The following is a 12,266-nucleotide window of genomic DNA, read 5'->3' as shown; positions in this document are numbered from 1 at the left end:
ATTTTTAGAACATAATGAAATGACTCTTGGTTTATATTTTGTGTTAGTAGATTAGCAGAAGCCAACCAAGGGGGACCACTTGGGAGGTGGATTAGAATAGAGTAGTATAGATTTGTTTTTAGCATTTTTAGTATTGTAGGTAGAAGTTATAAGTTCCTTCCTCTAGCATCATACTTGTGAATGTTCCTATAGCATTTGTAAGAATAGTTATAGTAGGTAAACTGAGTTGGAATATATGTTAGTATTTCATTGCATTTCCAATATTTGTTTCAGTAAAGAATTGTGTGTTAGTTTCCTACAGCACTAGTGTAGGTTCTTTCCTTGCATTTTACTTTCCTGTAGCATAAGAATAATGACTCATTAAGACACCTAGTGCACATACTGTGCTGACCATTTCAAGTATACATCCCTGGGTTGAAAAAATTAAATGCACCTCATGGTGGGAGAAATAGTCCTTAGATTGAATACACTATTCCTAAGTATTGTCTTTGGCATGATTATTATACACCTATTGTGAGGTGGACCAAAGATTTCAACTCACTTGGCTTCCACGAAGTTTCCTTTCCACTCGACAACCACTACGAGCTCAGTCAACACTAACAATTGTGATAGCTTGGCATCAACTAATATTTCTCTCAGCGACCATAATAAAACTTTTCATGTTCGAAAATTGCATGAAAACTAACATAGCTAAAATATTTCTTTTTTATTCTTAACAACACTTTGCATCTTTCTTCATGCATATGTAATATTTTTAGCACTATATCCCTGGAACTGACATAAAGTATATCCTTTTAGATATCATTTCCACTAACCTCTTGATTGCTTAATTAGAGGAGGTGTGATCACTTGACCCATTGGGTTAAGTGATCCTTTCTACACTTGATGTACTACAATCTTACTTTCTCTTCCATGTCTTGTTCATTTCATCTATGATATTATCAAGATCTACCTTTTCTTTGCCTTTGTTGAACTTACTATTTGGTGCCTTTGACCTTGTTGGATAATTTTTTCTTATGTGACCAATCTTAAAACAACTAAAACATGTGGTTTGACTCAACCATCTAGTATAGTCACTTCTAAAATGTGTTCTTATGCAATTTTCAGCAACATGTTCATATTCTTGACAGTAATGACAACTATACCTTGTATTATAATCCTAATTATAAGAGTTGCCATTATAAATTTTGTCTACTTGTTTAATGGCCATTTAGGGTTGGATTTGCACTCATATACTATATGTCCATACTTTTGATAGTTATAGCAGTATCCTTCAAATCTTTGTGAGCTTGTGGTCTTAGTTCTACATTCATGTGCCTGATGTCCTTGTTTGTTACATTTATGACAATGACCCATGAATTTCTTCTTAGGATTCTAATTTGTAGCCTTGCTCCTACAAACATTAGTAGTATGACTTATCTTACCACAATTATGACAAGTAGGTTTGGAGTTCTTGCCTTTGTTACTTCTCTCTTCACCACTTTTGGATGTTTCTCCTTCTTCAGCACTAGTGTATCCCAATCTAGAAGTACCAGTGTTGGATCTAGGGGATCTCATCAATTGTTCAAAGTATTTGATGGCTTCACTAGGTTTGTTGAAACTATTAGCAAAATCCTTTTCTCTTTTTAGGTCATTTCTTAGTTGTTCATTCTACAACTTTAGCATTGTGATCTCAATATCCTTTGAATTTAGTTCATGATTTACATCATCATTTGCCTCAAGGTTTCCAATTACATGTTAGCAATCCTAGTTACCTTTGATGTTTTCTCTTCCAGTGTATTGGTCAAAATCCTATTGTCATCTTCAATCATGACTTTTTCCTCTTCAAATTTCTTTTTCTACTCGGTCACTTCACATAGCAATACCAATTGGATCTCTTGTTCTCTTTTTATATTTTTGACCTCTTCAGTTAGGGTTCCATTCTTTTCCATCAGATCTGCAATTGTTGTATCAAATTCATTGGAGTTTCCATTTGCAAATAATTTAGTAGTGTCAATTTCTTGGTATTGTGTGTCATTATCTTGAATAAAAATTTCCTTCCTTCTCTTCAATGATATCTTTAACTCATCTCTTGCTTCATTCAGCTGATGTAGGGTGAGTTTTATTTCAATTGTCTAGTTCTCAATAGTCTTTCCCAATTTTTAGACTTCCATCTTGAAGATCTTTCCTCAAAGTTGAAAAGCTTTTCTTTTAGAGGACTATGCTGTGATACTAATTGTTGGAAATACAATAGGAAATTAAACTCTCAAGGGTGGGTGGGGGGGTTGGTGAATCAACACTAAAAATTTCAACCTCTAAAACTATTCACCACACATCTATCTCATAGTCTATGCATGTAAAATCAAATACCAAATTAAGCATAGACATTCATAGCATGAAAGTAAATATTCAACACATGTATGAAACAAGATATTTGGTTACCTAGAAACCCTCCAAGGAGAAGGTAAAACTAGAGTGGGGAGGACACCCACAAATCTTCACTACTACGGTAATTAAATGTATCTAATGAAGGTTACAATGTTTGACCATGAAATATGATCTAACCTATGAAAGGTCTACCTTGTTAAAGGCTTACAAGATTGTTAGATCTTACCCTATTAAAGGATTTAAAAAACCTTGCTAAAAGAGTGCTTGGCAAGAGGACTTCAACTTACATTAAAGTAAGCACCCTATCAAAGGATTTAAAAGAGCTTCTTAGGACTACTCTGTTAAGAGATTTAACTGATTCACCTATTAAAATGTCTTAGCAATGATCCTTTGATTATCACTTTGTTTCTTGATGTCACATCACCTCTATACTAATGTATACTTGATCCTTTCTAATAAGATATACCTCTACTATCCTCTATTCTCCTTCTAACTAATTCTAAATTGTAACTCAATTCATAACACCTTAATCACCATGAATGCTCTATTTGTGTATGAAAACTCTCCAATTTTCCTTAGCATTCCTTTTGTTGGTCTGAATTTTTGTATGATAGAAATCCTTTGCCTAGATATAGAAAAGTCAGATTGTACCCATTAGTGGATAATAGAGTTTCTAGCTAAGTCATCCATTTGCTAACCTTTGAATATTTTTTTGAGAACCCTACGTTTCAGTCCATTCATAAATTTTAGGCAAATATTCTGTTCCCTTTATATCTTCCACGCTCCAAACTACTTTTCTTCTCAGATTCCCCAACTGTTCGATCTAATTAGATCAACCATTGTCATTTCCTTGCTATGAAAACATGGGCACTCTTTATGTATAGTGAGGTAGCAAGTGATAGAAATTTATAAAATGGGACTGCAAAATGGAGACACGAAAATCAAAGATTTGTTTTTTGGCCAATTATTCAATCACGGACACCTGGCAAGTATTGTCAGAATAGAAAAAGGGACCTAATGGAAGTAGTCAGAAGTCGACACCAGAATGATGGTTTTTCTAATGTCTCACTATCTCGCTATCAATAAATCTTGACTTCTCATCGTTAGCGAAGTAGCGAGGTGCCGTGAAATCAAAACACGGTGGTCTCAAAAATCATCGGTAACTATGGTATGACCAGGTGGCATGACAAGAAATAACTACTGTTGTTAGAAGCAGTTGGTAGGAGCAATAAAAATTTGATGGGTCCTTGTATTTCATGGCACCGAGTTTTATTCAAGTCATCAGAGCTTGCTACCTCGCTATTGGCAAATCTTGACTCCTCGCTGTTAGCAAAGTAGCAAGACACTGTAAAAATCAATAGTTGGTGGGACTTGAGGCAATGTGGAAGGCTGGCCAGGCTCAAAGTAAAGGTTTGTTGATTGCCAGCAGTGCAGATTCTACTACGATAGCAGTGCCTTGGACCCATAGAGTGTTTTAAGAGATCTCAATCTTCAGATCAAGTTTCAATCAATGATCCTTGCCATCTCGCTATAAAAAGTTACATGATGTTTAGTCTATGTGACATAGCGAGTATGGTACCCACCACTCCTTCAGAATACATTGAGCAATTTCTTTACCTTTGATTTGATTTCAGATTGATGGCAATCGCTATCTCATTATCAAGAGTTTCTTGAAGGATATGCACAGTGAAGTAGCGACATGGTGACATGTGTCCTCAGTCACCAATGGGTCTAGACACAAGTGCCATCAAGGAAAGAGCTATGTACGTGGGCAATTCTCATTGGATCGATTGATTGACTTATCAAGTAGAATGTCGAGTTATCTTTCTCTATACCCCATGATCATATGATTTTAAAGATTGATAGCACAGGTTTAAATACTGAAGGTGGTGGCACTCTACATATTAATGAGATTTGAAAAGTTTCGCGTGTAAAGGAAAAAAAAAAGTGTAATTTATAAGATTTTCTCAGTTACACCTTATGCAAATAAAGATTTTGAAGTCTTTTCTGAATAGGATCATTTACTCAGAGGATTGTGTAGATTTTGGCATGAGTGCCAAACAACATAAAAGAACTACAGATAAGAGATTTCCAAGTACATATTTTACTATAGTCTCTGAAGTGTTGTAGTCTTGCATGGTGTAGCAAAAATGGCTTTGAAGAATTCACTAACTCTTAGATTGTGGATAGTAGAGGGATTAATTGACAAGAGTAATTGGATCCCTAGTGTTTCTTCCTCTCAAATTAGTTTAAGTTTGTTTGAAAGGTGGTTTACAGAGAGGAAGTTGTTTGTCTCATATGTCAGTATGTGGAATTTTGATCGAGGAAGACTAGTAATCCCAGGTGTTTCTATGGGTTGTGATCAAGCTACTAAGGTAATGAGGGGAGCAAAGAATGAACTTGACAAAATAAAAACCTTGTTAGTAGTAACACCTTTCTCTAAGGAAATTTTCAAGATGGCACACTTCAATGCCATGGTAGCAGAAGCATGTAGGACCCTGTGCAAAATTTTTAGAGAAGGTGAAGAAGATTTTATACCCATGGGCTTCATGCGAATAGTCCCTCTGACTTTTTGTTAGTGCACGTCTTTTTGTGTTAGTAGGTGACAAATTTTGGTTGAAAGCTGGTTTTGGATGCAGACGTGGTTGGCTAAGCAGAAATTGCTCATTTGGTTATATTTGACAGCCACATTGTTTCCATGCTCGAGTGTTGTTTCTTAAGGGTTAATCCCATTATCTTAAGGAGTTGTATTAATCAGTGAAGAGTGGGAAGTAAGGGTGTTTCTCCTAATACCATGATGATGGTAAAACCCATAGGTCCAAGTCAATTTGCAATCATTAGATTAGATTTTGTCATGGGAAAGCTTAGCAGTTACATATACAACAGAATCACAGTTGGAGCTAAATCAGCAAAAGGATGTGATAAACAAAAGCCCGCAAGAGAATATGTGGTCTGCATAATTTCTTGTTAATCTTTTTCTTTTCAAGCAGATGTATGTGTCTTTCTCTTGTAAGAGACACCTGTCATTTTCTTTTAGCCTGAAGCTTGTTGCATCTCACACTATATAAGTGAGATTCCAGGGCTAGAGAAAGGGTCCGAATTCTATATTTCTAAGTGATACTTAGTCTATTTTTGGTCCATCATTTTAAGCAAGTTTGTGATGTATTTTCTCTGTCAGATCTTGAGAATTCATGAATATAGAGTGATCTGTGTTTCTTTTGAAGGTCATTCTGATTCTATTGTAAATTGTATACAATTTTCAAATAAAAATGAATACAAATTATGAACTGTCCCCATATCAGTTCTTTCTAAACTTTGTCTCCTTTTTATTACTTGGTTATCTTGATATTGTATAAGTAAAGGCTTGTGCAATTGAATGCAATCCAGTTAGGTTGTATATTTGTTTATCACTGCTGTTAATTCAATGGATTAAGTAAAGGCTTTGATGAATGTGATAAGGTTGCTGTAGTAGTGGAAAGGATTTTGAATGATGAATTCTGATAAGAATTGCTGATAAAATTTGTTGTAAGGTAACAAATTAGATCTAAGAATTTGCTGTAGACTCTGAACCCCAATGGATTAGGCATTGATCAAATTTGATCTAGATGAAAGAGAAATGTGTCACAAATGGTTGTCAAAAATGCAGAATTAAATCAATTTTATTTTTATTTCTTGAAGATTTTAAAAGTTGGCCTGTACTTGTCTGCATGGAATGTTTTAGCTTTAGTTAGCCACTATTGCTAAAAACATCTATAGACCTATAAAAGATTTTTGGCCATATTTTTTATATGGGATGTGTTTATCAAGTTATCAAGAATTGTGCATGTATTTAAGGATTTGAGATGAGAATCAAAATGAAACTAAAATAATCCTCATACAGTGTCTCCCAGCCTTGAATCATCCCTGGGTATACCCAGCCTAGTTTTGCAAAGCCAAAAGAGTAGAAAACCATCCTTGGTTTTGTTGAAGTTGGGCCCAAATGGTTTACACATACAATTGTTAGTAAGAATTGGCTATTCTTTAGGTTGTGTGAGTAATGTCATCTTGGTATAGAGAATTTTGTTGCTTAGTAGTTTTCAAACACCAACACCTTTCTTTAAAGCTCAGGGTTTATCTTCCTTAAGAAGACCTAGGTGATTTAGGGTTAGGTATGAATCAATGGTAGTGATTTACCCATGTTGCCGCTTAAACCTTCCCTTTCTCTAATTGGATGCATGTCATGCATAGGGATTCACAATTAAGATTCATCCTTATCAACAAGATCGTAAAATAATATTTAAGTTAGCTAAAAAAATGGTTTACATAGTAGTTTGTGCCAATACAAACAACTATGTCAAAATTGTATTACTGGGCATCTGAAGTCCCTAGTGCTTGGCACTAACTATGACTTTAATGCTATCACTTGACATCTGAATGACTTGGCATGCACTGCTTGCTCGACACTTGAATCACTCAACACATACTATTTGCTTAGCATTTGAGTGACTTGACATCCATTTTTTACTCAATATGTACTATCTTATATTTTATGGTTGGCATATGTTAGTTGTTTGGTATGAACTAAGTAGATGACTTACGTGTATAGACACTCATTAGTCAAAACCAATCTGAGATCAACAATAACTCTGTATAAGTTGGATGTTTACTCTGATACTCAATATAATGTTAGTAAAATTTTTTTTCCTTTAATAATAACAAAATAAATTGACTCTTAAATGCCCAAAAATAAGAACAAACAGAACTAAGAGCTGGATAGATTATCATTGCATTGATAATCTTCCTCTGAATTAAGAGGTACAACTCCCTCTTAGAAGATGTTTAATGAATCAAATAATTGGATATGTCTTTAACCTAAAGAAACAAAGGCTCTAACATTCATCCATAAACATAAAAAGAATTTTCTTATTAGAGTTAAACATATAGAAAGATGGATGAACAACCATAGGACAACCTATCCAGTCTTCTGTATTATAGAGGAGATGAGGAAAATTAAATATCATATTTTGCAATGTATGGATGTGTGAAAAGATTATAGCAAAACATGCATGATATAATATGAAAGTAATATTAAAAACATGAAGAATATAACCCTATGATTAATCTTAATCAAAAAAGAAAATATACAGATCATATGATCTATTATATAATCTTATCCTTACTCTTGATTAAACAAAATGATCTTAAGATCTTTCAATGCCCTTCCTTACAAAAGAAAAATGCATAAAGCATAAAAGAAAATCCCTCCCCTCTCTCTGTGTTACCATTAATAGTAATTTATTCTACTTCTCTTGTAGCCATAAGACTACCTCTTAAAAAGAAGAACCCTTTATCTATTGTTCTATCACCTATTTAATATTGTACTAGTCCCATAACTTTTCAGTTACATAACTGATTCTTGAAAGGAATTTTTTTTGGATTGATAATCCTATCAAGTCGTTATGTTTTTCTATCTCATTTCATTCACATTCATCTCATAACAAGTGGCTTGATAATTCTCTTAGTGTCATTTTAAGGGGAATACTCTAATCCACACAACTTTTATTGTATACACAAAGGCATGATATTCATTAATACATTTCCTTTGACAGTTCCCATGGGGTGTTTTCCATGATGAACCCACTCCCATAATTATACCATGTAATCGATAGGAAGGAGTGTGAATAGTTCTCTCATATTCACCCATTATCTAAGTCAAAGATGACCCCCATATCTAGCTTCATGGTTCTAGGGGTGGTGAATCAATTTATTCTAAAACCCATAACTTCCCATTCACATTTGTCCCTCTATAATACCTAGCATTCTAGCTTAATAGTTGGTGGATACTTCAAAGTGCATGACCATAATGCTCAATCAATATATCCAAATTCTATTTGGATTGTTGAACTAGATTGGTACTCTATCAAATAGTCTATGTGTTATGTCTCAATGACCTCTGAAATATGCAAAAGACACTTGATCAATTTGACTTCCTATTGCTATGGGCATTACCACTCTTAACCCAATACATATATCTTCTACACTTTGGTGATGTGTGACCTTTCTACTATTTTAGCGTGCATTATGTTTCTTTCTCCATGCACAGAGGGATTTTCAATGTTTACCCTGATCATGTCTAGTTCCCACAATGGATGCTGTATCTAGATGAGGGTGATACAAATCAAATGCTTGAGGTACAATTTGACAATCAACCATTTCATTGATTACTCTTTCTTGCATGCCACTTTCCATCATTGGGTCTAAATTCATCTTTAAGCACTCAATCTGTATGAGATGTACACAAAGCATCAACTCTTTCATCGACATGATTAGGATTAGCTACCATTGGTGGGATGACCAATTCATTTATTGCCCCATTAACTTGAGAAAACTCAACTAGAGATCAAAATCATAATGTTTCATAGCCAAATGACTCCCAACCTGAATGCATGAAATCTCATCGACATTCTTTCAAATAGTTCACACAGTATCTATTCATTGAAATTGAACTCATACCAAGTGGCTCTTTTTGGCTTCATATCTGTACCAAAGATGCATATCATTGAACATGTCTAAAGTTTCGAGCATCATGGCATTTAGCATCATTGAAGTGGAGAAATGGATGGATAAACCTGATCACACCTATTTTGGGACATATCGATGTTCGACTTGGCTGTAGAGCTATAATCTGTCAGGCCTCAAGAAAATGCAGATCATTGTTGAAATTCTATGGGAGATATCAACATTATGTTGGATACTTGGTATGCAACCCTTAAATTATGGTGATCATAGTTTTATCTTCCATCCTCACATGATAGATCCATAAGAATTTACTTTCACACAACCATAGGGTTTTTCTCAATCCCTAGTTGAGGTGCCTAAAGATGGGTGATGCACTTGTCTTTGGATTCCCTCTGAGGGTCTTTTCCATTGTAACTTCTGAACTGTGTTGACAATCTATAAAATAGTTTATAGAACTCCTCATATTGGCACATTTCAATATTGAAAGGCCACTTAGGTATTTGGTTAAACACTTGGTCAGCAGTCTTCCACACACAAAGGCTTGATCTTTGAGATGGGGTCAAAAATTAGGTAGCTCGACATCTTGCAAGTCACTTGAGGTTTCCTGACGTGTGTCTAAAACATATCTCCATCAACTCTTTAAGGCACAGATTCATGTATGTTATATAAAATTTGGGACTGTCTCTTTATGTGATTCTTTCCTTAAAGCTTGTGGCATGGGGATTCCATTCACGCCCGATATTTTTGATCATGCCCATGATTGAACCAAGGACCCCCCCGAGGAGAGGTTATCTCTATAAGTGTTTGGTGACTTCTCATTTATCATTCTCTTATGTGGATTTGGTTTAGATTCATATTCAATTCCCTCTAATTTGACATCTACAATGTCATTATATCCTTCTTGGATGAGATCTAGTGATTTTATGAATAATGAAAATCTCTACTTTACAACTATTCTTTGGAGAGCCAAGGTCAATCTCAATCTTTCCATTCATGAGTTCTCATGCACATAGTTTGATCTACAACTTTAGGATGTGATCAAGAATGTGGCCTTCATTAATTACAACATGTATATAAAATATGAGACAATGGGTTGGTTCTCCTTTAGTCATCCATCGCCAGCTCCAAAGGTTAGGAATGGAAGACTAAAATGATGCCCATGCCATTACTAGGAATGAGTGAGACAACTAATGATGATTTCATCATTGAAATAGTTCTTGGGGAGATCAACATTTGGGGCCAATGAGCATGGCTTTCAAACCTTGGACTAAAATTTGAACTCGAACCTCTTAGCTGAACTTGTTTTTGAACCTTAAAGAGGGGAAATCTACATCTTGAACTCCAAAATTTGAACCATGAACCCAAACTTTGAGCTTGACCTGAAACCAACTTCGAATCTTGATTCCCTAAATTAGTGAACTCTAAAGTTTGAACTCCAAACTTGAACTTGAACTTGAAACCCATGGTTCAAGTTTTCAAGTTCAAGTTCAACACAATATCAAGGTGCTGCCTCTAAGCAGAATAAATCTCACAAAGGAATTATTAGCAACAAAAACCAACAAGAAACTAAGACAATTCCCCCCATAGGATGAATTTACAAAGTTAAAAATGTGAGTGATAAAAGCATGCTTACAACTGGCTCTAATTGGGGATGTGGGCTATAAGAGAAATGAATAATCTAGAAGCCTTTGATAGGAGACCAATGCTTAGCCATTGGGAAAATATAGTCAACATACAACATAAACCAAAGGGACTAATTGCAAAGAGGGGAAGAGCAGTAAAACAGGGAACACCAAACAACTAAACTATCAACACCACAAAGGTGGCAAACTAAAACCAAAACCAACAAAGCAAGATACACCTATGCACAATGAAACTTATGTAAAAGGATTGTGCAAGCAACCCTTACCTCAAAGAATGCACCTGACTGCTTTGTGGAAAGTCATTAAGAGGTTGAGAAAAGTATGCACTGGTTCAAAAAAGAGGTTGAAAAATGGAATGCATCACTCCAAGCAACCATTCTACAAAAAATATGAGAAAGGATATGATTATAATGTATTGGGTAGATCTTTGGGATGATGTGTTAGATCCAAATAACCATTTTGCTCCATAAGATTTTGGCTGCGACATTCTGACCCAGTTTTTAATGAGCTAGTTTGCATCATGAATACTCCTACCATCTTCCATCTTAGGAAAAAAAAATCAAGTCGCTTGGAATGTCCTCATGGGCATCCAATGCTTTGGGCTAAAAATATTCTCCTTGGTGTGATGTGCAATCAAATAGGAAAGCATTATGTTCCACTTGTCCTTCAAATAAGAGAATGCCTTTTGTCCCTTTCTTATCAATTATTTTGTGCCCATGCTAATTTCTTACACTTTCTTGGTCAAAGCTACTAGTTGAGTGTATGTATCATGTTTAAAAGATTCCAACTCTAGAAAATAAAAATCTTTTAAAGAGTCTTCATGTTCTTGCAGATTATCACTAGTGGCTGAAACAACGTTAGGAATTTCAAATGAAAAGGATTCAAGTTCTAGCAATGAGACAACCTTTGGGAGGCTTTTATTTAATTGGTCATTGCCAAGTTCTCCTTCAGTGGGAAACACAACAAGGCAAGTCATTAGATTATATGATTGGGGAATGTGATCATGATTATTTTCAACATGCAAGAAACAACCTTTTGCCATATCCAAGGAATCATTTTTGACAGATGTGGGCTCTTGAAGATCCTCATCATCATATTCAACATGTAGATGATATGATCCAACCATATTATGGGGAATATTAGCAAATCTTAGATGATATGATCCAACCATATTAGCAAATCTTCTTCTTTGAAAACTGTCAAATTTTGACAAAAAGAAATAGGGGTCGCTAATTTTTCCTTTTTGAGAATAATTCTTTTTATGAGTAGGTTTCACCTTATAAAAATGTTTTTGTTCACAAGTGCATATTTCTTCCTATGAGGGTTTAGTACATATCAACCTACTGATGATCATATCATCATCCAAGCTAATAGCCTTCATTTGTGCATCTTGCAACCTTTGTACTTTTAGATGCAGAAGTAAGAATCTAACTTCAGTTTGCATGGCAACAATGAAAACACACAACTGATTATTTTCATATGGTTGACTAGTTAGAGGAATCTTACCAATAGCTCTATTGAAGCTATCAATGAAATCCCTCATGGCCTTGCCTTTTGCCATCTTGATTTCGAAGAAATTAAATAGCAATTTAGAAACATCAAGTGTGGGCATAAACATTTGAAGAAATTTTACCTCAAGATCATTCCAACAAGTGATGCAACCATTTGGAAAGTTCTAGAACCAATCTGCTACACTTCCAATGAGGCTTCCAAGAAATAATCTTACAAAAATGTTCTCTTCTTGCACGCTAAGAATTC

This window comes from Cupressus sempervirens, chromosome 10, assembly GCF_028749045.1.
Source record: "Cupressus sempervirens isolate cs-2001-9-10 chromosome 10, ASM2874904v1, whole genome shotgun sequence".
In the NCBI taxonomy this organism is placed as follows: domain Eukaryota; kingdom Viridiplantae; phylum Streptophyta; class Pinopsida; order Cupressales; family Cupressaceae; genus Cupressus; species Cupressus sempervirens.
This window is presented reverse-complemented; position numbering follows the sequence as displayed.